The 27,368-nt window shown below is 51.8% G+C and overlaps 1 long non-coding RNA gene across 3 annotated transcripts in view; it reads left to right on the top strand.

The window, feature by feature from the left end:
* The window catches only part of Gm11515, a 78,999-nt gene that overhangs the window by 27,795 nt on the left and 23,836 nt on the right, over positions 1-27,368 (top strand). Inside the window, exons 1-3 of one of the 3 annotated variants that reach the window (XR_001780303.1) lie at positions 6,044-6,262; positions 6,373-6,702; positions 8,345-9,582. The exons of 1 other annotated variant lie outside the window; for it this stretch is intronic. This is a non-coding gene — a long non-coding RNA (predicted gene 11515). Of the gene's footprint in view, positions 1-6,043; positions 6,263-6,372; positions 6,703-8,344; positions 9,583-27,368 lie in introns of those variants that run through there. One more of the 3 variants, XR_004691283.1, reaches the window with a different exon arrangement.

Genomic DNA, 27,368 nt, shown 5'->3' with positions numbered 1-27,368 from the left:
AGTCCGCATGCAGTTTCCGCTCTGGCCTCTGGGTGCCGCTCGATGGCTGCGGTTGGTCCATCGCCCCCCTCAGCTGATCCTCACCTTCTTTCGACCTTTTTCCAGTCCTCCCGCGCTGCCACCCCGCAGCGGCTGCTTGCATTTAGGGAAAGAGAAACGGCCACCCCTACGAAGTATTTTCACAAACATCTCATTTGATCCTTTTGTTGTTAGTGAGCTGACTCTCCGAGGCATGGAGAGGCCAAGTGGCCTCCCTCAGATCTACAGAAGAGGGAGAGGATCTTAGGAATTGAGTCAGCTGGGGGCGGGTGGCAGGAAGGGGGTCTCAGATGCCTGCTCTGGTTGTATGGGGTCCCAAGGAGAAGGAAAAGAGGCCATGCAGCCTTGGGCAAGGCCCTGCTCCGCTCTTTCCCAAAAATAGATCTCCCTTCCGAGGGCGGTCTAAGGAAATCCCATTTAGAAAACAAATCCTAAAAAGAAACTGCGCATATCCAGGCAGTTAAGGGCAGGTTGGGTGAAGGACCCTATTTGTTTGCAACCCATAGTCCCAGATGCAGGGTTCCTGTTCTTCTGTCCCTGGGGAGGTCCCGCACAGACCCTTTCCTGAGGCAGTGATGAAAGAAGGGGAGAAGGAGGCTTAAAGCCTGGCAGCCATAGACCGAAGTGGTTGGGAGGCAGCTCTACACACCCGGCGGGCACGCGCGGGCACACACACACACACACACACACACACACCTGTCCATGAGACAAGAAGAATGTCCCAGAAGTCATTGCTTCCTTCCTGTTGCTTTAAGAGTCAGGCAAGGTCTTCCCTGACCTGCCTCAGCTCCTCCCATCTACCCCTAAATTATATACATGTATATTTTAACAAAATATTTTGGGACATAGGGTGTATCTCAGTGGTAGGCCTTGAGTTCAGCTCCCCAGGGCCTGAGGAGAAGACGGAGATGATTTCATTCAAGAAGTTATGGGCTGAGCCTGGTGGCTCAGGCCTGCAATCCCAGTTACTCAGGGGCTGGGGTGGGACACTCATGAATCCAAGACCTGTTTGGGCTTCAGAGTGAGTGCCAGGACAGTCAGGGCAAGGTAGGGAGACAGATTCAGCCTCAACAATTTTATTTTATTTTATTTTTGGTTTTTTGAGGCACGGTTTCTCTGTATAGCTCTGGCTGTCCTGGAACTCACTGTGTAGACCAGGCTGGCTTCGAACTCAGAAATCTGCTTGCCTCTGCCTCCCGAGTGCTGGGATTAAAGGTGTGCGCCATCACGCCCAGCTTATTTTATTTTTTTAATGATTTATTTATTTTATGTATGTGAGTACACTGTAGCTGTACGGATGGTCATGAGCCTTCATGTGATTGTTGGGAATTGAATTTTAGGACCTCTGCTCACTCCGGTCAACCCTGCTTGCTCAGTCCCTGTTCACTCTGGTCCACATAAGTACACTGTAACTATCTTCTGACACACCAGAAGAAGGCATTAGATCTCATTACAGGTGACTGTGAGCCACCATGTGGTTTCTGGGATTTGAACTCAGGACTTTCAGAAGAGCAGTCAGTGCTCTTATCCACTGAGCCATCTCGCCAGCCCAGCTTCAACAATTTTAAATGGGGCTGGAGAGATGGTTCAGTGGTTGGAGCACTGGCTGCTTTCCCAGTTAATGTCTGCTCAGTTCCAGCAGCCACATGGAGGCTCACACCTTCTATAATGCCAGTCTCAGGGGACTCAACGCAGCCCCAGGAAAGGGTCTGCGAAGAATCCCCAGGGACAGGAAGAGAGCAGGGACCCTGAATCTGGGACTATGGGCAGCAAACAACAGGGTCATTTACTCAACCTGCCCTCCACGGACACTGCCCTTATGCTCACATGGCGCACAGAGATGCATGTGGACAAAACACCCATACACAGAAAGCTTGGTTTTGTTTGGTTTTGGTTTTTCGAGACAGGGTTTCTCTGTGTAGCCCTGGCTGTCCTGGAACTCACTTTGTAAACCAGGCTGTCCTGCAACTCACAGAGATCTGCCTGCCTCTGCCTCCCAAGTGCTGGGATTAAAGATTTCAGCCAACACCACCCAGTTTAGATAAAATGTTTTTTTAATCAGTATTTATTTAAAGGGCTGGAAAGATGGCTCAGTGGTTAAAAGCACTTACTGAGGGCTGGAGAGATGGCTCAGCTAAGAACACTGGCTGGCCTTCCAGAGGTTCTGAGTTCAATTCCCAGCAACCATATGGTCCCAACCAACCATCTATAATGGGATCTAATGCAGGTGTGTATGCAGAAAGAGAGAGAGAGAGAGAGTGTGTGTGTGTGTGTGTGTGTGTGTGTGTGTGTGTGTGACAAACCTATTCATCTTAGCAGATAGCTCCTAAGTCCTGAGCTGGGTCTGTACGCACAAAGCCAGTTCTCACACGGGGCCACTGCGAGCCTGCTGTTGTGTGGCTGTACTCTGTCCACATTGGCCTCTCTCATCAGCAAGCATCCTGGACACTAATGTTCTACCCTCGTAGGTACCACTGGGACACAGAGTCCCCTGGAGTCTCACACCGCCATGTTGCATGCTCTGCCTCGCTGGCATGGTGTAGCCGGGCCAGCGGGTGTACATCTGATCCCTTGCTTCCTCCCACAGAGTCCCCTGGAGTCTCACACCGCCATGTTGCATGCTCTGCCTCGCTGGCATGGTATAGCCCGGCCAGCGGGTGTACATCTGATCCCTTGCTTCCTCCCACAGAGTCCCCTGGAGTCTCACACCGCCATGTTGCATGCTCTGCCTCGCTGGCATGGTGTAGCCGGGCCAGCGGGTGTACATCTGATCCCTTGCTTCCTCCCGATGAGGCACTCTGTCTTCTCTCCAACCCTAGGACGGGAAGGTTAGAAAGTTCTTTCTCTGGTCCGACCCAAACCCAGATCCCCCAGATCTGGGTCCCCACCTTTGAATGACAGCTGGCTGTGCCCTGAGGGAGATCCTTTACTGCTACGCCTTGGTATTGTATGTGCTTGGATTAAGTGATCATTCCTCTCCTTGGAGGACAATTCTTGCAGAAAGGGGAGAATGTTCTGGAAAGAACCCAGGAAACTCGGGATAATCAACACGGGGCTTCTTTTCTGAAAGCTAGGGGTGGTGGAACCAGGGCCACTTCCTGCCTCCCAGGTCCCAGCGTTTGAGAAAGACAAGGCCTCTGAGCTCGGGCAGGACATTTTGAAGCACTTCTCAGAGTCATCCAAAGCTTACTCTCAGGTATTAGGGGACAGTGGCTTCTGCAAATGTCTGAGGGGGAGGGGCAGGCAGAACTTGGGAAAAAAAAAAAAACCCAGCTGTCCCTTCTTCCTTAGTGGCCTTTGTCACCAGCTGGCTCCACCACCTGCCCAGCATGAGGTTTGAAAACTGTGGATATCACTTGTATGTGCCTGTCTCTACACTCAGCAGGTAGCTCAGAATTAAAGGTCATCGGGGGTCAGCATTAACCCTTTGGGGTTTACCCAGCCCAGTAGGGCTGTGGCTGCTCAGCTAGTACCCATAACGGGGTACATTCCCATAAATACCCAACTGTTTCCTCCAGGATGCTGCAGTTTTGCTCCTGGTCTTTGCCCCCAGAACACTGTCCCCATCCTGAAGCAAAGCCACACTGGAAGCATGCTGCATTGTGTGGTGTTCCTGGGGCAGTCAGGGGGCCTGTCGCACAGTCTATGATAAGGCATCCTGAGGAAAATCACTATTAGAAATACACTCAAAGCGGCCGGAGACGGCTCAGTGGTTAACAACACCTGCTTATGCTGAAGACTGGCTTCAGTTACCAGCACTCACATGGCCTGGTCATATCCATGTCTAACTCCAGTTCAGGGGGGGGGGAGTCTAACACTTTCTTTGGGCTTCTGTGGGCACCATGATACACACATATATGCACATGATACACATATATACATGTAGGCAAAACATTCATACACATAGAATAAATTTGTTTTGTTTTGTCTTTTGTTTTTCAAGACAAAGTTTCTCCGTGTAGTTCTGGCTGTCTTGGAACTTGCTCTGTAGACCAACCAAGCTGGTGAACTCTATTGCTTCTAGTGCTGAGATTGAAGGTGTGTGCATGCCACCACTGTCTGATTTCTGTTTTGGGGGAGGAGGGGTGTTATTTTGTTTGTTTGTTTTAAAAGAAATACACATTCAGGCTGAGTGTGGCACACGTCTTTAATCTCAGCACTCAGGAGGCAGAGGCAGGTGGAGCTCTGTGAGTTCAAGGCCAGCCTGATCTACAGACGGAGCACCAGGACACAGAAACCTCGAAAAACCAAAAACCAAACAAACAAAACAAACAAAAAAAAACCCAAAAGCAAAAACCCCCAAAGCAAAACCAAACAAACAACACCCCCACACACACCAAAGAAAAACCCAGAAAACAAACTATTGAAGGCTGGGTCTGGTGAGCTCAGGGGGTGTTTACCTAGCACTCATGAGGCCTTGAATTCTCTGGTAACACTCAGGAGGCTCGCGCTTGTCATTTCAGCACTTTCCGGGAGGATAGCCTCTGGCACAGCACACAATGCTCAGTGGACCCACAGGAAGTGTTAGCAAGTGGGTACCAGCGGCAAGCCTGGCCGGGCACAGCCCTTATCCAGCTCCTGGAGGGAGGACTGGGGGTTCAAGGTCTGTTTGGGCAGCTTAAGACTCTGCTCAGAACAAAAAAGGATAAGAGGGCTGGAGAAGGAGTTTAGTAGGCCGATATTTGACTAAGGACATGCAGGGCCCTGGGTCTCAACTCCAGCCCTTAAAAACACACCAGGGAAGGTATGTTCGTGCTCAGGCACTTGCTGTGGGGCTCTTCCCTTCTCAAGGCACAGAGCTGGAGATCAGAGCTTGCAGAAGCTTCTGCGTATGGCTGGCCTTGGGAAATAACTCGCGCACACACACATACACTCACACACACATACACTCACACACATACACACATACACTCACACACACATATATTCACACACACATTCACACACACACTCACACACACATACACACATACACTCACATACACATACACTCACACACACACTCACACACACACATACACTCACACACACATACACTCACTCACACACACACATACATTCACACACACATACACTCACACACTCACACACACATACACTCACACACTTACACACATACACTCACACACACACTCATACACACACATACAATTGCGTGCGCTCACTGAGGAGCTTCCCACATCGTTTAGAAGCAGCAGTGGACTGGGCGATGCAGAGACAGGCAGATCTCTGCGAGTTCTAGACCAGCCTGATCTTTAAAGCAAGTTCCAGGACAACCAGGCCTACACAGAGAAACCCTGTCTCCAAAACAAAACAAAACAAAAACAAAAACAAAACAAAAATAAAAACCCCAAACAAACAAAAAAACCAAACCAAACCAAAACTAAAACCCCAAAACAAAACCAAAACAAACCAGAAAGCAAGCAAGGCTGGGCTTGGCAGTTAAGTATCCGATGGGGAGAGTTGACAGTGTGCAGTTCTCTGGAGGGCTAAGGGGTTCACACTTTTGATTGGTTGCTCCTTGTCTTAGGTAGTAGGGTCTCATGCCTATGTTTAGAAAATGCTAACTCTGTCCATTTGGTGGGAACCTGCTTGGCCTTTTATGTCTGGCTGGTCCCTAGAGCAGGGCATGGGTGGAGCTGTAGTGGCCTGAGGGAGGTGGCTGGTCCATGGCCAGGCATCTGCTGTGATCTGGGGAGGAAATAGGGGGCTGGGAAACACGCACTGGGGAGTCGGGGGAGGGACCAGGAGTTCTAGAAGTTCTGAGATGACAGCCAGGCCAGTTTGGGGATTGAATGGTCTTGCTTGAGCCCCCAGGGCCCCTCCTTTTCTCACCATCTCTTTTCCTATACAAGTAGTGCTAGACTAAGCTGAGAAGAAGAAGAAATGACCTTGAGGGAGGTGGCATGGTGTTCCACCATAGTTAGCCCCATGCCCAGCCCTGGAAAAAGACAAGGACTGGACCAAGGGCCCAAGTCACAACTTAAGGTTGTATCTCCCAGGCTCATGCATGTGGACAGTCACCCTCTTCTTACTGTTTATTCTTCCCACACAGCTGAAGCTGAAGCTGTGTGGGAATGATGAATTTGTCCATCAGGGAAGTCCTTCTTGATGTCTAACTTCAAGCCTGCCTGCTGACAAGAAAAAACATCTTCTCCCTTCTGCTGGAGAAAGGAGAGGGACTGGATTCACACTTGTCCTGTTTTTGAAGCTGATTAAAAATGTACGTACACACACACACACACACACACACACACACACACAGTCCAGCCATATTCTTTACTGGCTAAAGAAGTTGCTGCTGCTTACTTGTTCTTGTCTCTTTCTATCCAGGGCTTCTCTGGGCTTCCTCTTGCCCCCACCCTTCTCCTATTTCCAACCCAGTGGAATGCCAGGAACCTCCTATTCCTGCCGACACCCTCTCCTCAACTCCAGGCTGCTGGGGGGGCGGGGGGCAGGCAGGGGCCAGGAAGACCAGTTTTTCCAGCCAGCTCTCAGACAGTGGAGAGACCTGCCCGCCCCCAGGGGCTCTTCGGAGCCTCGTCGAAAGGCAACCCAGGCCTCCTTGGAATGTGGCTGATCAGGCTCCTACAGACACCAACTGACTTGAGGGAGGTTGCAGGTAGCCGAAGAGCAGAGTTTCAGCTTGAGCCTTCACACCAGGTTTGGTTCATACTTTTCAAACCTGGTCCTCTTTCTTTGGAGGTGTGCATGGGGGTGGTGTGTGTGTGTGTGTGTGTGTGTGTGTGTGTGTGGTCTGCCTCCCACCCATATTTGCTTCCCTAACCAGTACTGGGTCATCCTTCCTGTTCAGTTGGCACCCATCTGCCTCTAGGAGGCTCCCTCCAGATGCAGGTTACCCCAAACTGACACCCTGCCTGGCTCCATCTCCGACATGTACCAGCCTAGTGTTCAGTGCACCAGGCACATTTCGTTGGTAGAGTGTACCCACTAGCCTGACATGGCTCACATGGACCCAGCCTGTCTCTGCCAGCCTCCCCTGGAAGACCACCATTGAGGATTCTCTCTGGAACTTTTCTTTCCTGGGGGAGACTTGACCCTGGAGTCCATGACTCAAGTGTTCACTAGCATCCCATTTCCCACCTTCCCTGAGGGGGTTGGAGTCCTTGCTGGTCTGGGATGGCTCAGTATGCCGCTTATGGCCACGTTGGAGTCTCCTGGCGGCATGTCATTTGAGCCTCATGACAGTCCTACACAGAAGGTATATTACTGCCCTTTCACAGGCGAGCAAGCCCAGCTTTTAGCTCCCAGTGTGCAGGGACACATCTCAGTCTTTAAGCTCCAGTCCTGAATACCAAGGACGCAGAGGAACCTCCAGTGCTCTCTTAACACAGCATGTGCTCTGGGCTCCCACCTCTCAGCACCTGGCTGAGGCTACCTGTCTCAGCGCCAGGGATTCCATAATCCAGGGGTGGAGCCAGGCTAGAGACTTGCTTCCCCTTTCTGTCTGTTTCCTAAGGATCCAGGGGGGTGGAGACTGTGACGGGAGGAAGTTTGGGCAGATCAAGCAGCCCTGGGGCCCTGGAGCCCAGATGTTTCACCCTAGCTAGGGGGTTCCACGGGCACATGTAGGGGCAGCCGTGTTGCAGGTTGGGTAGTGGGAGGCTGCAAAAGAAGACCTGACCCTCAATGCCTGGGATCTGGGATTGTTAAGGTCTTCTGCGGGTGCCCTGGGGGCATCTCTAGTGGGTGGGGCTGCTGTCAGGCTTCTGTTGTGATGTTCCGGGCGGGAGGGCGGGTGTAGCGCAGGCCCTGACCTGGTTGGGCAGGTTGACCCACCCTGAGTGGCACCTGTGACCAGGCGCCAACCCCACCCACCGCCCTTTGAAGTCATCCTGCTGCACTCAAAGCCCAGCCCCAGTTCTAGGTCGCCTCCCCCATAAGGCTTGGGGGTCCTTTCGGGATAAAGCTGCTTTTGCCTAAGGGCAGTTGGGGGTGGTAAGGCAGGCCTAGGCCTGGCTGGAGCAGGGGCATCCTTTCCCATGCCACAGTCCCTTTGGAGCTTGTGGCTGGGGTCTGCCGGGATTGACAGGAGCCTAAGGGGAAAGAGATGAGCAAGGGGGAGGGGCTAAGAAATAGAGGGTTTAAAGTCAGGAGCCTAGCGAGATGGGGAGGGGGTGGGCTGGCCAGAGAGATGAACCTTTATGGAGGTAGATTCTCCTGAATCGCCCCCCCCCCCCCCCACACACACACAAGCTTGCCGTCCGCACACGCAGGTTGCTATGTTTCAACCCCAGTCTTCTCCAGCGTGCTCTTCACACTGTCTTTCTTCGTGGCTCCGCAGATGGATTTGAATCTTAAGCGACACCAAAGGACCTTCGCAGCTTTAGGAGGAGTCCCAGCACCGCCCCTGGAATTTCGCCCTGCTGTCTCTGTGCACTGCAGGTTGGCTTAGCACAAAAGCCACCTGACTCCACCCACCGCTCTTGGCACGTGCGGGAGTCCCAGTCCCTAACCTAGTCCTGGCCCGCCGCCACGTCCCGAGGGGAGCGACCTCTAATCCCCGGGGCTCCTCGGAAAACCATTAGGCAGCGGGACCGCGCCCCGCGGGTCCCACCCGGCCATTTGGGAGCCCGCTCCCGCCGCCCCCACTTCTGTCCCTCTCCATCGTCGCCGGATATCTACCGCAGCGACTGTCTGCTCGAACCCGGGACCGCAAGGCTGGCCTCTAGCCTGCCGTGCCTGTCCGGCGAGGCCAGGAGCGTTGGGTCCACGCCTTGGCTCTCTGTCACTGGCTGCCCTTGCCCTGCCAGTTTTGTGCTAGACTCTTTATTCGCCCCCAACCCCAACCCGCGTGGCCGGCCTGGAGGAAGTGTCCAGAAGCCCAGTCTTTGATCACATTGGCACGACCCAACTCCCAGAGGTTGTTAGATAACCCTTGACCTTGACTCTCTGAGGATGTTTACCCAACTGTAAATTGGTGAATTAGGGTGTTGACTGAAGTTGGCTTAGGAAGTGTGGGGATCTTACTGTGTAGTCAAATTCAGGAACCCAGATCTCCACATCAGGTCCTCCAGAATACTTAGGACCATCTGTAGCCTTTGTCCACATAATTCCTGGGAAGGAGAGACAGCCACCAGTGACTTCCCTGCTTCGAAGGTTCCAGAGGACAGGCACAAGGGTATCTGCCTCTGCCGGGGGGCGGGGAGGAAAGCCCCCAGAGTGGGCATTAGACTTGTGGAGTGAGTGGGGAGATCCCCCCACCCAGAACTCTCCATTGAGAGGACTCAAGGCTTGAGGATCTGAGAGGATCTGCCTCCTCTTCCTTTAATCAGCAGCTTGGGTGGGGGCTCCCCCCAAGCCCCAAGCCCGTGTGAAGCGAGAAGGGACAGCACCTCCTTCATGGTGCCAATGGTCTCACTCTAGGGGCGGATGTGATCTGCCTGGAGCAGATTAAGTCTTGACAGTTGCTGAGCAGGCTGAATTTTTGGAGCGAACACGGTGAAGTAGATCATCTTCTAATCAAGACGGATGACAGATGCAGCAGAAATATCTATCGCATGAAGCAATCTTTGAAAGTTTTGCTGAATCTTGCTTTTTCTCCTGGTGAAATTCCAGTCTTTATCAGTCAAGCCCGTTCTCACTTATTGTCACTTATCCGTTGCCCGTGACTGTGCAAAAGCCCTGTGCAGGAATCAGCTGGCTTCCTTTCCATACCTCACCTATACGTTTCTTCAGGATCAGTTCGGGGTCACGGTGCTTGGGAGCTACACAGGGAAGGAGGGAGGGTCTTGAGGCCCTGAGCAAAAGAGCAAGACCCTCATCTCAAAAAGCCAGGGCTAGAGATGTAGCCCACTGATGAAACACCTGTGTAGCATGCAAAATGTCCTGGGTAAAAGAAAAGAGGTTAATTTAGGGAATATTTATCAAATATCTACTGTGTGCCAGGCTTTATTCTAGACACCAGGGGCTGTGGATCCAGTAAGAACAACAACAACAACAACAACAACTTCAAATAGGGTTGCTGTTCTCGTGAGCAGATATTCTAGTGAGAAAAAGAAGAAAACAACCAAGAAAATATAGCCAAGAATATTACACACACATACACACACACACTTTTTTTTTTGAGACAGGGTTTTTTCTGTGCAGCCCTGGCTAGTCTGGAACACACTCTGTTAAACCAACCTGGCCTGGAACTCACGGAGATCCACCTGACTTTACCTTCCTAGTGTTGGGACTAAGCCAGGTATACATTTATGACCTCAGCATTTGGATAGCTGAAGCAGAGGAATTCAAAGTTTAAGGCCAGTTTAGACTACACAGGGAGACCCTATGTCAAGAATGACTAAACTATTAAATGTCGTTGTGGTTATTGTTATTGTCGTTATTATTATTATTATTATTATTATTATTATTATTATTATTGACAAGGTTTCACATATTCCAGGCTGGCCTCAAATGCACTATGTAGTCAATGATGACCTTGAACTTCTGATGCTCCTGCCCCTGTCTTAGGAGCTCAGGGTTACAGATGTGTACCACCACCACATTCAGCTCATACAGTGACGGAGAGCAAACCCATGGCCTTATGCATGCCAGGCTAACACTGTAAGAATGGAATCACATCCCCAGCCTCAAAAAACATCGCTAACCTAGTCCTGTCCTGCTGCCTGTCAAATAGAGACGTAAACTCCAAAACAAGGTCTTACATTAGGTGCTGTCTTATGCGTAGCCCTGACCCCTGGCACCAGGCAGACCATGTAGTAATTAAACAGTAAATATCTATAGAAAAAACTGGCAGAATATTAGGTGTGTGGAGAGTCTGATTTTCTAAGGAAGCCCAGAGTCTCTAGGAGATTGAGTTGCTTGCTGTGGGAGGGATCTTTCTAGACCTGAGTTGAACCCCGTAAGTTTACAGAGGAGGACACCGAGGTGCGGAGTGATGGCAGATGAGGAAAGATGCTGTGTGGGCAGGTGGAAGGTGTGCCACCCTCTTTCTCGGTCCTCCCCAGGATTGGAAATGCCACGGGTTCATCTCCGCGCAGGAACAAAGGTTTGGATCATCTGGAAATGGGAACACAGAGGTGTGTTCGAAGCTGTGGTTATCCACACGGTGGAGAAACCTGAGAATCATGAGGCCTGTTGGGAGTCAGGAATGGGAGTGTTGATCTTAGAGAGAGGTCCAGTTACTGATGGAAGAAATGATGGTCAGGTCTGTCCCAAGGAAAGTTACTATAACTTCCCTCCGTATCTCCCACCCACCTGTCCACTCTGTCTACCCAGCTCTTCTCTCTGTTCAAGTCTCAGTTATAAACCCGCGGTATAGACCAGGAGACTTCTAAACAACGTGATGTACCTAAGGGGTTTTCAAGAAAGAAAAAAAAATCAGCATAGAAATTATTTTAGAGGACTCTCTTTTTATTAAAGCACATTTGGAAATAACATAAAAGGTATTCATAATATACTTATATATAAAATATTTATATATAAAGTATGCATAAATATACTTTCATAGTAAAGATAAGATAGAAGGCCTGGGGATGTACCTTACTTGGTAGAGTGCTTGCCTCTTAGGCATGAAGCACTGGGTTCAAGTTCTGGTAATGAATAGACTGGGCACAGTTTAGTGTATGCCCATAATTTCAGCACTAGGAGATAGAGGCAGGAAGATCAGGTGTTTAAGGCCACTGGGTATGATGGTACATGCCTTTGATCCCAGCACTCAGGAGGCAGGATATTTGTGAATTTGAAGCTAGCCTGGTCTACATAGAGAGTTCCAGGACAGCTAGGGCTATGTAGAGAGAGCCTGTCTGAAAAAAGCATATTCATTTAATACCAGCACTTGCAGGGCAGAGGCAGGCAGATCTTTGTGAGTTTGAGGCCAGCCTGGTCTACAGAGTGAGTTCCAGGATAACCAGGACTACACAGAGAAACCCTGTCTTGCAAAACCAAAATAAATATATATATAGATAGATGGATAGATAGACAGACAGACAGATAGATAGATAAAGATGGCACAGTGGGGGACAGTGTCTGCTGCCAAGTCTGATGATCCTCCAACCCACATGGTAGAAGAAGAGAATTAACTCCTGCAAACTGGCCTTTTTAATTCTTTTTAATTAATTAATTAATTTATTGCATATGAGTACACTGTAGCTGTCTTCAGACACACCAGAAAAGGGCATCTTATTCCATTACAGATGGTTGTGAGCTACCATGTGGTTGCTGGGACTTAAACTCAGGACCTCTGGAAGAGCAGAGGTCTTAACCACTAAACTGCCTCTCCAGCCCCCGCAAACTGCCCTTTGACCTCCACATTTGTACTGTCCCACATGTATGACTCCCCCATTCAAATAAATGCATAAATAAATGTAAACAGACAGATGGCAGGTAAAACACACACCTGTAATAAAAGCTAGGCAATCATGGGCCCAGGTATACCTTCCTTCACCCTCTCCTCAATGCCTGCTCGGAGAGGTGGCCCAGGCTGAACTCTGAGAACAACTGTTTGCCAGTAGTCCACTGTATTCCATTTTCTTGGGACAGGGGTCACTCCGGAATGAGGATGTTAACCTCAGAGCCAGAGCCCTGGCAAAGATTCTGGGCAGCGCCCCTGGCATCAAGCTGGTAGCGCCTGCCTTGGGTCGGAGCAGCAGGAGGGCGTGCTGGTTTCTAGGGAAAGCTCTTTGGAGCTTAGCACTTCCCCAGTGGCTGCGGAAGGGGATGACTGTGTGACCACAGGCTTGGGAGGTGGCAGGTTTCGGCAAGAGGAGGCCTGAGCTGCTGGCACCAGCCGGCCCTGGCACCCGATGCTCTGCCCAAGGCCTGGTGCAGAGTACCAGCCTAGAGAGAGGTGGCAGGGTGCCATAGGGGTGGCTCAAAGAAGCACTCCTGACGAGGAGGAGGTCACAGGTTGCCAGCAGGGCAGGGACAATAAGAGGGTCAGTCCTGGAGACAGTCAGTCGCCATCACCAGCCTTTCTGGGTGGAACCAGACTATCTGCCATCCCTGGGTCTTCGTGAGAATGGCTATGGGAGACTTACTAATGGCTCCTGGGAAAGGCCAGGGGTGGGGGGCAATCAGAATGAAAAGAGAGGAGGGACCCCGGGGGCAGTGGGACAGTGTTCAAGCTTTATATGGAACATCTAAAGGAGGGTCCTGCTTTGCGTGTTGGGCAAAACCCTGGTCTTATGATAGTCATGCTCACTGATGTCTCAGGAAGCACAAGCCCCACTCTGTGATCTTCACTCAAGACTAGCTCACTTCGTCCTCACAATAAACACAGCAGGTTGGAATTTTGGCTGTTGCCCACCTGGTGCGAAGGCACTCAGACATGGAAAGGTGAAGTGGTTCCCCTTGGGCTGGGAAGACGCCTCAGTAATAAAGTGCTTGCTGCCCAAGCGTAAGGACCCGAGTCTGGTCTCCAGCACCTGCTTAAAAGCTAGGTGTGCCTGTCTGTAATCCCAGCTCTGGGAGGTAACAGTAAGTGGATACTTACTGGCCAGCCAGCCTCGCCTAAGTGGCCAGCTAAAGGTTCAGTGGGGGACCCTGTCTCAGACAAGATAGCTCAGGGAGTAAAAGTCACGTGCCACCAAGTCTGACAACCTGAGTTCCGTTCCCGGAGCTTGCACAGTGTAAGAAGGAAACTAACTCTCATAATTTATAGAGCCATGGGATGCTCTATCTGTGCACACGGGTGTGTGCAAATACCCCACATACCCCAAAGTAATAAATAATTAAGTGTGGTGAACAAAAGAGCTGCCACAGACCTTTAATCTCAGGACTCAGGAAACAGGTGGAGGGTAGGTGGACCCTGTCTCAAAAAAATGAGGTGGTAGATAGGGCTGGCAAGATGACTCAGCAGATAAAGACTCTTGTCACATAATCCCAAGAACCCCAGGCCAGTCTCTGGAACACACATAAAGGTGGAAAGAAACAGCTGACTCCACAAAGTTGTCCCCTAGCCTCTGCTAACACAGTGTGGCTCACAGGCCTCTCTCCAGACCCCAGAAAACATACACACAATAATGATAAATAATGAATGAATAAATAGGTAGGTTGGTAGAAACTGACAGGGAAAGAAACAGACCTCTCCCAGTCCTCATAAAAACATACACAGTAAGAAAGAAAGAAAGAAAGAAAGAAAGAAAGAAAGAGAGAGAGAGAGAGAGAGAGAGAGAGAGAGAGAGAGAGAGAGAGAGAGAGAGAAAGGAAGGAAGAGAGAGAGGAAGGAAGGAAGGAAGAGAGAGAGAGAGAAAGGAAGGAAGGAAGAGAGAGGAAGGAAAGAAGGAAGGAAGAAAGAAAGAGAAAGAAAGAAAGAAAGAAAGAGAGAAAGAAAGAGAGAAAGAAAAAGAAGGGAGGGAGGGAAGGAGGAAGGGAGGGAGGGAAACTGACAGGGAAAGACACCCAAGATTAGCTTCTGGCCTCCACATTTGTACAAACATCCACACACAACTTAACAGAGTCCCTGCACTGTTGGAGGGCACCTATTCCTGGTGTCTGAGGATCTGTAATGAAAGCAGACAAAACATAAACAGAAGTTCCTTTAAGGCCAGGCAGTGGTGGCTCATGCCTTTTATCCTAGCACTTGGGAGGCAGAGGCAGGTGGATTTCTGAGTTCGAGGCCAGCCTGGTTTACAGAGTGAGTTCCAGGACAGCCAGGGCTACATAGTAATGGCTTGTTTTTGTTTGTTTGTTTGTTTCTCGAAAACAAAAACCCAAACAAACAAAAAAGAAGTTCCTTTAAAGTCTTTCTGTGTGCATGCATGCACGCATTTGAAACAGAGTCCCATACTGGCCTTGAACTTGTTAGGTAGCCAAGATTCAAGGCTGCTCTCGAACTCATGAACCTCCTGCCTCCACCTCACAAGTACAGGGATAGGCTTTTGCTGCCATACCAGCTTCTTCACCTGCCTCCTTCCCCCTCCTTCCTCCTTCTCCTTTTCCTCCTTCCTCCTCCTCTCTCCTCATGCTCCACTTTCTTCTTTTGACAGTGGTCAGGCTGATCTTGAACTTCAGCCCTTCTGCTTTAAGCCTTCTGAGTGCTGGGTCAGACATATCCAGTGTGCTCACTACTTACTGAACTAGCTGGTCCCTCTGTGCTTGGCCTGTATGAGTTTCTGTCGCTCTCATAGTCATCTCAAGTACATTTCCTACTTCACAAAGGAGGAAACGGGTGTCCAGAGAGATTACACACCTCACGGTGCCCTAAAACTAGGTGGCAGTCACAGAGCAAGTCAGTGGCAGAACTAGAATCCAGACCCAGGTCATGGTGACTTTTGGGCCTGAGAAAGAAGCCCATTAGTGAAGGTGGGTCCACACATCAGCTAGAAACTGGTGTGCAACTCATAGGTAAAGGTGTTTCTAATAGACATGCAGAGGAGATGGCATGGCGGTGAAAATCTGTAATCCCATGTGCTCTGGCAGTGTGGATCTCTGTGAGTTCAAGGTATTCTGGTCTACAGAGTAAGTTCCAGGACAGCCAGGGTTACACAGTAACGCCTTGTTTTTGTTTGTTTTCAGAAAAAAAAAAAAATCAGTAAAAAAAAACCCAGGTGGGGCTGAGGCAGGAGGATTGCCATGAGGTCAGCCTGGGCTACAGAATGAGATCCTGTCTCCCCAAACTGAAAACATATAGATAAATAAAAATCGGGAGGACAGAGGGGGGAGGGGAAGACAGAGAAAATAAGGGGAAAGCTTAGCCTTTCATGGAGTTCCTCTTGTCTGTGCTTGACTGTCTGGATCCAGTTTATGGCCCTGCCAAGAGGGGGCGCTCTGTTACCCAGGGAGAACTAGATAGGAGCACAGGCAAGTGCCTGGATTTAGGGTAGCAGCAACATGTCACTGGGGTTAGGGTGGGTTTATCCTAGGAGCTGAGGATAGCCTTGAACCCTTGATACTGTTGCCCGACTCTCCCAAATGTGCCACAACATCTGCCTGGGATGTTTCCCTTCTAGAGAACACAAGTCAGTATTGGGTGACAGAGTATGTCAGCCATGCTGTCTCTGTCCCCAGCCTTTTCTCCCATAGTCCTGGCTTCTTCCCCTCGGGCTGGATTCTTCCCTCGAGAGCAGTGAGTCCTACCTGGCCTGGTCAGAGGGTCTCGCACACCAGGTGTCTTCCCACTATCCCAGAAGCCGGACGACACTTCACTCCCAGCAGCCCACGGGGGTGGAATGCTCTAAAGGAAGAGCAGAGGGTAACAGGACCAGCCTGCCAGAGCTTTGGGCTGGAGTGAAAGGTGAACTGGGAAAGTCCTGAATGGCTTCACCCTGAGGTAGGGGGCAGCAGGAATGAAGGACGGGACCAGAAAAATGAAAGGTGTTTTCTTCTCAGGCGCTAGCTTGCCTGGAGCCCTGAGGCTACCTTAGCCCTAGTCTGTGCCTTTTCCCCAGGTACAGGGTGGAGGGTAGGGTGGGAGCAGGACTCGGCCTCACTCTCCTTAGCCTAAGACTTCTGAGTCTCTGACTCTATCCTCAAGGGTCAATAGCCCCAGTCTGGCCACTTCCCAGCAGTCTCCTCCCCGAGAGTAGGCTCATCTCATCGTACCCCTTTCTTAGACCCTGGATCCCAGAATTCATTCTTAAATTCTTGTGACACTGCTGGATCTGCTGGCTTTCTCTGCATCCCAGCTCTCCACGCATATCTGTCGGGGCTTCCGGGCCTCAGGTTGTTTAGGTTAGGAGGGAGGTCAGGGAACCAGAGGGTGACAGAAGGTGACAGAGGGTGGGCCACAGCACCTAGGCCCTCGGCCTGCCAAGCACCCCTTCCTGGTATAAAACAGGAAGATGCTATAAGGGGCAAGGCCATTCACACCCTGCCTGTCTCTGTGTTTCTTGTCTGCTCTGTGAGAGGGGGAGGAGAGGTGTTCTGTGCCATAGCAGACTTCCTGTCACGGTCTGAGCTATCAGCATGGATTTTTTTCATTTTTATCGTTTTAGCTTTTTTTTTTTTCCCCCACCCATCAAGTCCAGGGCTTCACACATACTGGACAAGAGCTGCGGCAGGCAGGGAGCGACACTGTCTGCCACAGCATGGGTTTCTGGTGCAAGGATTCAATGGGTAAGCTAGGCATGGTGGCACTCTCTTAGAATCCCAGTTCTTTATGAGGCTGAGGTGCAAAAGGCTATGAGTTCAAGGCAAACCTGGGCTGAACCCTTAGTGTAGGGTTGGCTAATGCGCTCTTTTGCTCCTTCACCAGTCTGTGAGCTTGTGTCTTGAAGGGCCCTGAAAAAACCTGCTGCCCCAAAGACATGACCTGGCCTTGCCCTAAAGCATCCCAGTGTCTCTCCCAGAAAACATCTCTGCTCCTCCCAAGGTCGTTCTAATTCTCTAGTTCCCACCTCTGCTGCCTGGTTGCAGAGAGCAGATGCCCCGGCTCTCTTCTCCTCAGGATCCTTAAACAGTGTGACATCAGCACCCAGAGCTGGGGGCGGGGTGGGGTGGGGGGCTGACAGTGACAGAGGAGAGGCAAGCCCGAGCCAGTTCCTGTGTCTCCAGAGGGGAAGGGCTCAGCACCTTTCCCCACAGCTTGGCTGTCAGCTGGCCAGCCCCAGCTCCAGAGCAAAAGTGTTTCCATGCAGGAGGGAGGGAACCCCACTCAGTGAGAGAAAGATGAAGCTGGTCCCCCCACGTGTCAGTGAACAAATTGGGCCAATTTGGTGTGATTAGTGAAGAATTCACATCTGGCCAGCAGAGGCCTCCCCCAGCCCGGCCCAGCCTGGCTCCTGCTCCCCATTACAAGCCATTTTCTCTGACGGCTCCATTTGTCTCTGGAGTGGGGGATTTGACAGCTCCCTGGCCAGCCTGGGGGGCCTGGCTGTGAGGGAGAGGCCCAAGGCCAGGCTGCTTGCCCACCGTGAGACCTGAAGCCGAGCAATGCCACATTCCCCACGGGTCCAGACACCTGTCTGTCTCATCTCCGTGCTGCACGCAAAGCACTCACAGCCAAACCTAGGGTGTACTTTCCCTAAGCTCTGCTGCCCAGGTCTCCCTTGGGTCACAGTTTTCTCTCTTTGCACTGCAAATAGTTACGTCTTAAGATGGACAGAACCTTGTGTGTAGAAGAGGCAAGGGTCTGGTGTTTTCTGAAAGAAAGCAGCTGGGTATGCAGAGGGAGGGCTTGCTCCCACATCCCCACCCCTCCTGCACCCACACCCCTCCCATAATGCCTCAGATGCGGCCACTCCTCGGGAATGCCTGCAGAAGGCTGCTGCACAGCTGGAAGGCTCACCCCAGAAATGGCTTCAAGGTAGTACAGGGGTGTGGCCTTCAAAGTCTTGGGTCTTCCTCCCCCAGCAGTGACCCCAGGTTGCCTGTGTCAAAGCCAATTTGGCGCTGTTTAAAGGAGTCCGACCTAGGGGTCACCTGAGCAAATCTCCTCCTTGAGGAATTACCACCAGATGGCAACCTGGGGCTTGCCTCCTCTAAGGTGCTGCCTGGTTGGCCAGGAGTCTCCAGGCTCTGCTCTGTGTTCCCCGCACAGATGTGTGGGCCTGTACGGTCTACATGTATATATGTGTAGTGTGTCTGTGGTAAGGTATGTATGCATTCATGTATGTACATTTATGTGTGTGTGTGTTTACACACATACAGATTGACCCAGGACAACAGTTCCTGGATGAGAAGTCTCACTGGATAATGGAGGAAAGAGGCCCTAGGCCTCTATACATCAGAGGGTGAGCAGCTTCGTTGGGATGGGAGCAGTGTGAGCATTTGGGGTCTCCAGTGTTTTCCACTGTCGTGTGGATGTTACAGAAGACCGAGCAGAGTGGACCGACATCTACACCCTGAACCTTCTCCAGGCTTCAGACTGCCTAGAGAAGTCAGCCGCTACCCCAGCTCACTTCAGAATGAACAGCTGTCTAGGATGTGGATGTGAGACTTTATGTATGAAAGCTCGGGCGGTCTTAAGCAATCTGGGATAGCTGGTCACTGTCCCCTAAACCCAAGCCTCAGAAGCCAGGCAGAGGGATGGAGGGAAACCTGTTTTTTGCCTTGCTGCCTGTTTAAGAATTTTTTAAAATTACATTTATTTATTATGAGTTATTATGCACACACATGTGGAGGTTAGAGGACAGCTTGCGGGACTTGGTTCTCTCTTGTGCCGTGTGGCCCAGGGATCAGACTCAGGCTGTCAGGTTTCGGTGGCAGGCATTTCTACCTGCTGGTGTCTGCCTGGATCTCACTCAGTCCTTTTGTGGATGTAGCCTGGTGCTTTGTTTTTCTTCCTAGGTCCACAGCTGTCTTTGTTTTTTCAGGGTAATGCCTGGGATGATGGGATGATGGGATGATGGAAGGATGCTCTTACTTGGGCCTGGGTGGTTTATCTCATTCAGAGAACCACAGCTTGGGGTGGACCCTAGTGGCCAGATTGCCCTGCCCCCTCCCCAGGGCACCGACCACGACCACCCACCTCTAATTAGCAGATGCACTTACAGAACACCCACTGTTTGGCTGCTGGAGCTATTATCCCATTTTAGAGATGGGATAACGGAGGTGGAGTCAGAGGTTGCAGGGCTGAGGCAGGGGAGAGGGAAGAAGGAGGGTCTTCTGGCTGTCGACCCCTGCCTGAGAGTTCCCTGCTCTGAAAAAGCAGTCTGCTTTCCTTTCTTTCTCTCTTTCTTTCTTTCTTTCTTTCTTTCTTTCTTTCTTTCTTTCTTTCTTTCTTTCTTTCTATTTATGTATTTATTGACACGGGGTCTCTCATATAACCCAAGTCAGGCTCAAACTCACTCTTGTAGCCAAGGCTAACCTTGAATAACTGATCCTTCTGCCTCCATCCTAAATGCTGGTATTACAAGCATATGCCACGCAGGCCTGGGTGAACAGCTCTTTTCTTGAGACTAGGAGTAAGTTCTGTCCACAGCATCTGGCTATCTGCTGGTCCTTCTGGGAAGCCTATTCTGAACTCCACTCCCCAGACAGTAAGATGAGGAGGAAGAGGAGGAGGAGGAAAGAGAGGAGGAAGAGGAGGAAGAAAATGAGGAAGAAGAGGACGAGGAGGAGGAGGTCACCTTGGCAGAATAGCAAAGGCAGAGAGATCTTCAGAAAAATGTAGACATTAAACCCAACTTCAGCCTTTGTTTATAGCGGCCTCCAGGGAAGAAAAATGGAGGGGAGGGGACTTAAACACGGTTTGAAAAGAGAACCTTGATCCTGCAGCCTCACCTGCCTCTCTCCACAGCTTCTCTGAAGTTTGTCTCTGCATGGACACAGGACCCTTAGACACTACCCGGAGAGATGGCGAGCTGGGCCTAGCTGGGCCTATCAGTGGAGCCAGACAGGAAGCAGGGTTTCAAAGAATCCATTTCTTCCAGTTTACTGTGGGTCTGAGGACACTCAAGTGTGAATCCAGAGCCTCAAGCAGGCTAGGTGGGTGCTCTACTGCTGAGACCAGAAGTTGTCAATCACAGATCTGGGACACTTGGCCCCCTTTTCTAGAGTGCTTCCATGGACGAGATGACCACAAGGGATTTTGGGCTCCCAGGAGAAGGCCTGGAAATCTGTAGGACCTGGTCCTGAGCCTGGAGCTGGACTTCCTAGAGCGCTCCATTGTAGAAGCTGTACTGCTCAGCCCCTCTGCATTCCTGATGTTCCTGGGGAGGCCCCTGGCCCCAGTGGTGAACTAAGGTATATCCTCCCAGGACACCTTGGATTCCAATGTGGAACCCAGTCTCACCCAGTTTCTCCTGGAGGAGAAGCCTTGGGAGGGGTACCCCCGCCTGTTTACACCCTGTTGAAGTTTGCTTCAAGCCTAAGGCAACTTCCTGTTTGCACCAACAGGTCCAGAAGAGATCAAAGGCCAGGGCTGGTGAGTTCAGGGGCCAGGAATTGAGGATGGCCATCCAGCCACGGTGTCATGGGAGGGTGGAAGCTTAGGAAGGACACTGGGAACAGCGCCCATCCCAGGGCCCTGGGCCTAGGCCTGGCTGGATTGATCTTGTGGCGACATCTCATTAGGAAGCCCTGAACTTCCGGCCATGCCTTGTCTCTCCTGGATCTGGGAGAGAGCACTGCCACCTTTTGAGCTCTGGCAGTGTCCTGGCTCTTCCAGACGTCCTGATCTCTCTCCTTTCACAGATCCCCTTCAGGCCCAGGGTTTCAGCAACAAGGGCACACACACACACACACACACACACACACACACACACACACACACACGCCCCAGCCCCAGTCCCCAACACACACACACTCCACCGTAGACCAGCCCCCTGCCCCTCCTCTGCGGCGGGCGTGGCCGTGGGGCTGTCACTCACTGGGAGGAATGCAGACGGCAGGGCTGCCCTGTGGTCACGTCTCCGCCCCACAGGCGAGGTAGGCGCCCAGGTACCCAGCCTGTGGGCCTTGGGAGCCCGCCAAGCTGCTGATGAAAGGCGCTGCCAGATTAACCCTTTCTTGCCCGCACCCCCTCACTGCCGCCGGCTGCTGGGTGGTCGCTGACCTGGAGGTGCACCAGGCATGGAGCCTGAATGGGCAGGCTAGGAGAGGCTTCAGCGTGCTGGAGTTGGGGAATCCCAGTGGCCGCAGATCCCCTTCCCACCCCACCTCCTCGATACCTCCACCCCGGTGCACACTTCTGCTCTGGGAACAGGCATCCCAGTAACAGAAGGACTCTCCATTAAGCACAGCTGAAGAGAACACAGGCAGAGTCCAGAAAGCTTTACATCCAGTTTCATTTTAAGAGCAGAGTCAGGTCAGCTGTTAGAGTATAGTAAACGCCAATGGGCTTTCAGTCCTGTGTCCCCCACCCCTATCCCTAGGGTAGGGAATGACAGCCTGGATTGGAGGCTGGGGCTGCCAGCTCTAGCAACCTCTATTCTGCCCCCAAGTGGAATCTCAGGCAGATACCTAGGCTGTACACTAAAAGGGAGAGAGATTCTAGTGTGGGGTGGGAGTGTTGGGTTCCTGCTATCCTGGCTCTGCCATCTTCCTGAGAAACAACCCCCTGGCCCCAGACCCCAGGCCAGTTTGGGGAACTCTGAGAGCTAGGTTTAGGCGCTGCTGTCTTTCTGTGTCCTGTCTTTGTCAGCATTTGCCACCTAAACTTTGGCAACTTGAGCATTTACTGAGTTGTGAACTCTGTGTGTGTGCTGGGTGTGTGTGTGTGTGTGTGTGTGTGTGTGTGTGTGTGTGCGCGCGTGTGTGTGTGTGTGTTGGAGTGAGAGTATTCTGGGGCCCTGGGGCGTTCTCCTGATTTCTGGGTCTGGGCGATGTGTCCCTCCTCGATGAGGAAGGCTAGACCTTTGATTTTGAGGTTCTCATCCCTAGCCTATGTCCTGAAGCCTGGTCTTATTGGACAAGTTGCTAGACCCAGCACACTGCCAGGAGGAGCCATGCTCACGGTCCACACCCCATCCAAAAGCCTCCTCTCTTATTGTTCTGTTTAGAGTTCTAAGCATCCAGGGGCCAAGGGGAGAAGCATTTTGTTCTGACTTGTGCACTGGAGTATGTGGTGGGCAGGTGAAGAGAGCAAAGCTCTTGGGGCTAAACCTGCTGAACCTCAAGTTCAGTTTCCCCCCAACCTCTGCTCCACCCCCTACCTGCCAGAGAATCTTCCACAGATCAGATCTCATTGTTAACCCTCACTGAGGTGGGCTATGGCTTGAGCGTTCCATCTCTTCTAAGCCTCTCTGTCAACAAGGGGCAGGGATGAGGTGGTTAGAGGGCAAAGCTAACAGTACCCAGCCCTCCTGACTATGCTCCTTCCCTAGGGCCTCTGGGAGCCTCACACTTTGGCGCAGGGGTTGGGGGGGGCATCATGGCACCCGGAGAGGGGTTTCCATAAGGCCTGGTGACGTGGGTTTGGGTTTCGAGAGAGCTGGAGTATAGACACCAGAGAGAACTTTCTGATCTCCGTGTGGTTCATGTATAACACCCACCTCCAACATCCGTGCCTTAGGTAGGCCAAGTCAGCCTGAAGGTGTCACCACCTCCAATACAGAGGGCCTGGAAAATTGCAAGTTATTCATTTATCACATTGGTTAGGCGTAGGCTGGCCTCAGACTCAGTATATAGCCCGGGCTGGCTCCAAATTCACAGTCCCCCTGCCTCTAGAGTGCTGGAATTATGGGCGTGTGTTACCCAGCCTGGCTAGCAAGTAATCCTCAGTGTGCCACTCCTGTCTCCATCTACAGATGTCACTGTCACCATGTCTGTAGCTCCTGCATTAGTCCTTGGTGAGGAGGTTTCCTGTTTTCCCCCTCTCTCCTGACCCACTCCGGCCTGTTCTCACCAGTTCCTGAGACGATTGCAACAGTGGCTATTTCCCCCTAGCTCCAGGGAGCACCCCCCCCCATCCTCCCTTCCCTCCTCCGCACAGCACTAAGAGACATCCTAGAACACAGGTTGGAGCATGTACTCTTACACTCAAAAACCTTTGATGGCTCCCATTGCCGGCAGGATAAAGTCCCAGCATTGCCTGGCATTTACAGTCTGCCATGATCTGATGCCAGCTTACCTTGCCAGCCTGGGTCTCCATCTTGCATCTCACTCCCTTCAACCCTAGCCACATCCTATAGCTCCTCTTACCTCAGACCTGCTGCGTGTCTTCATGGCCGACCACCTTGGCACATCACACAGATGAGCTTGTTCCTGGCTCCTTGGGTGTTGTGGGGGAGGAGGATTAATCCCATAATCCCATAAATAAATATATCTTTACATACTCTCGTAAGACCAGCCTGTTGTTCGGAACTCCAGGAGAAGCTAGAACAGGGACAGGGCACATTCAGGTGGGGTCTCAGAGAAGGCTTTGAAGCCAGAGAGGCAACTTGTGGTAGAGGATTCAAGTTACCCCTTGGATGCTGGGTGTGTGGGTTTATGTGGCCATCCGTGTGAGTTTATGTCTTCCTGTCAGATGGAAGTCTCCGTTTGTACACTGTTTTCTTGACATGTCCCACCTAGCCTGGTTCTCATCTTTGAGACTTTTTGGAGCACGACTACAAGATGGAGCAGCTGAGGGTAGAGATGGCTGCTTATTTATTCACCCCTAGAATGCCACCTGTGCACACAGTAGGCCTTTTACAGCAATCTTCGTACTTCTGAAGTGCAATTGTGCTGACTCCGTTAAGCATGGTGGTGACCTTTAGGCAGGAAGGAGGCTTCCAGAAGTGTTCCACAAGGTTCGGCACAGAAGCACGGGAAGTACAAGGAGTTATGTTTCTTGGATATTCCTTTAGTGAAATTCTGCTCTTTCTCCATCCCAATGTCTCCTCTGCCAAACCCGTCCCTTCCCAGGGACCTTGGAAGAGTTTCTGAACACTGACCCAGGTGGCTTTCCCCACACACTCATACTCATACACTCACATACACTCTCACACTCACACATACCCACACACACTCTCACACACACACACTCACACACACTCATACACTCACACACATACACTCTCACACTCACACCCACCCACACACACTCTCTCTCACACACACACACACACACACACACACTCATACACTCTCACACATACACACTCACACACACTCATACACTCACACTCATACACTCTCACACTCACACCCACCCACACACACTCTCACGCACACACACACTCATACACTCTCACACATACACACTCACACACACTCATACACTCACACTCATACACTCTCACACTCACACCCACACACACACACTCTCTCACACACACACACTCATACACTCTCACACATACACACTCACACACACTCATACACTCACACTCATACACTCTCACACTCACACCCACCCACACACACTCTCACACTCATACACTCTCACACACATACACTCTCACACTCACACCCACCCACACACACTCTCACACACACACTCACATACACTCATACACTCACACACATACACTCTCACACTCACCCCCACCCCCACACACTCTCACACCCACCCACACACACTCTCACACACACACTCACACACACACTCATACACTCACACACATACACTCTCACACTCACCCCCACCCCCACACACTCTCACACACACACTCTCACACCCACCCACACACACTCACACACACACTCATACACTCACACACATACACTCTCACACTCACCCCCACCCCCACACACTCTCTCTCTCACACACACACACACACACACACACACACACACACACACACATGCTCTGCACCAGCTAGCACAGAGGAATGGAGGGGCTGGAAGAGAGCGAGGAGGAGAAGCTTATCTGGGAATGACCCTGAGCTAGAGGCCGCTCTTGCCCCATGCTTCCCCCCCCCAATTTCCCAGGTTCTCCAGTTCTCAGTAAGGGCTCCTTCCCTCCCTGGGACTTTCCCATCAGTGGGAAACTTGAATCAAGCAAAATGGAGACACTGTTGAAGCCATGGAGGCGAGAGGCTGACCCTCTGATGCCAGCCTAGCCCCTTTGGACCAGGTTCTTGGTGTAAGCTTCCCCGCCAGGGATTCTTTGATCTGACAATGGTCTGACAACCTTCTGCCTCCAGGAGTCATGGCTCAGCGAGTTTCCTGGTCTGAGACCCTCCCAGGCTACAAATGGGGACATAGCCCCTGCAGCGAGGTGCCCAGCAGTGTCCCCAGCCTCCAGATTCTTCCCTCAGGGTGCCCTCACACTCTTTCGCTGTGGAGTTCAGGCCAGTGGTGGGACTGGAGGTACAGGTGGCCAGCAGGTGGTGAGATCCAGGGAGCAGGAATGTGCCCGGGGCCTGGGCAGAATGCCACCGGACCTTCCCAGCCATTCCACCTCCTCCCCATGACCTGCTCACCCTATCTCCTGCCAGCCACTATCATAGTCCCTATGTGACGGGTCATAACCAGGTCCCGGCTTCCGGGTAGCCATTCCCAGGAGGAGAGCTGGCCTCTAGACACAAGGGGCATCTTGTGGGGTGTTAGTCACTGCTGTAACTGCCATTTCATTAACCCTGACCTTGTGCCACCTTACTTAATCCTGGCAGTTAAATACTGGCTGACCCTCATCTTACAGGTGGAGACACTGAGGACACTTGGGGAGATAGAGTTAGGATACAAATGTCCCTTTGCAGCCTATCCTGTGGAAGCTGGTGGATGGGGCTCCTGGGGGTTGGGGGAGGAGCCAACAGCAGACCTGCAGCTCTAAGGGGGCCTTGCTTTCAGCCTAAGAAGGAGTTTGTCCCTGGAGTGAGAGGATTGGCTGAGTGTGAGCTCAGCAGCTGGGGAGGGGGAGCAGACTCAGCACCTCCTTCCAGCCAGAGGACCCCTCTTTTCTCCCTTCCCAAGCTGAGGAAGCAGGTGGGAGATGGAGGCTCCCTGGATCCCTGATCAACCTAGGAAGAGAGCCTGCGCCCTGCTGTGGCAGCCCAGATGCCCCCACTGTCTTGAGGCCGTCCTGTGGCCCAGGCTTCTCCTTGGAGTTGGATGTCTCTAAAGTACCGGCAGGGGCTCTGCTTAAAACTCCAGAGAGATTCATCTTTGCTGTACAAGGCTTCTCTTCCCTGCTTGCCCCACCTCCGGCTTCCCTTGCAAATACTCATTCAACCCCCCAGACCACCTACAAACCACCCATTTGCCCAGACCACACAGCTTCTCTGCCCAGCTCAGCTCCCCAGGGTAAGGACCTCCCCACCCCCACCTACACAGCCTGTACCCCCAAGCCTAATTACCACCTTGGCACCTCCAGGACAAGGGCAGGGGGGCACTGACCTCTGTTTATGCTTGACATTCTCTAGGGCAAAGGAGGTTTGTTTTCCTCTGGACATCAAGGGACAGAAGCAAATTAGAGAGAAAGAGACCCTCAACCGGACCTCCTCTGGTTGGTCCCTCCCACTCTGCCACACACCACCACCTGGTTCCTGGTTCCTGGTTCCTGGTTGTTGAGGCAGAGCTGGGAAGGCAGGCAGGATGGCGGAGGCCTGATACTAGCTGGTCTATTCTTCTGGGCATGGTGAGGAGACAGAGGAAAGACCAGATTCTGGTACTGCCCTGTAGGTATGACACCAGGGGAAAAAAACGCACGCGCACACCAGAAAATACCACACTGATAGTCAAGGATAGAGTTTGATGTTTCTTCAGGGCCTAGCTTCCCAGGTGGGAAGGATGAAGCCACTCACTGTGTATGGTCTCTAAGCACTCTTCCAGCTGAGAGCCCTAAATCCCAAAGGGGCACCTGAGGGAGGCCAACTGATAATAAGAGGCCTCCTTGCGAAGAATAGGGTGTACCAGGTAGAGGCTGTGGAGGGCAGGTGGTCTGAGACAGTAGGGCGGTGCAGGGCAGGCCTGACATTGTCTTTACAGGTGGGGAGGATAGATAGAATGTCAAAGCTGGGCTTAGGGTGGCAGAAGCCAACCGTGGATCAGAAGCTCAGGGCTGGCTCCCTGGGATTCGAGATAGAGCAAGGGAAGACACCTTTCCAAAGGCGGCT

The sequence above is a fragment of the Mus musculus genome, chromosome 11 (assembly GCF_000001635.26).
Source record: "Mus musculus strain C57BL/6J chromosome 11, GRCm38.p6 C57BL/6J".
Lineage (NCBI taxonomy): Eukaryota > Metazoa > Chordata > Mammalia > Rodentia > Muridae > Mus > Mus musculus.
This window is presented reverse-complemented; position numbering and strand designations above follow the sequence as displayed.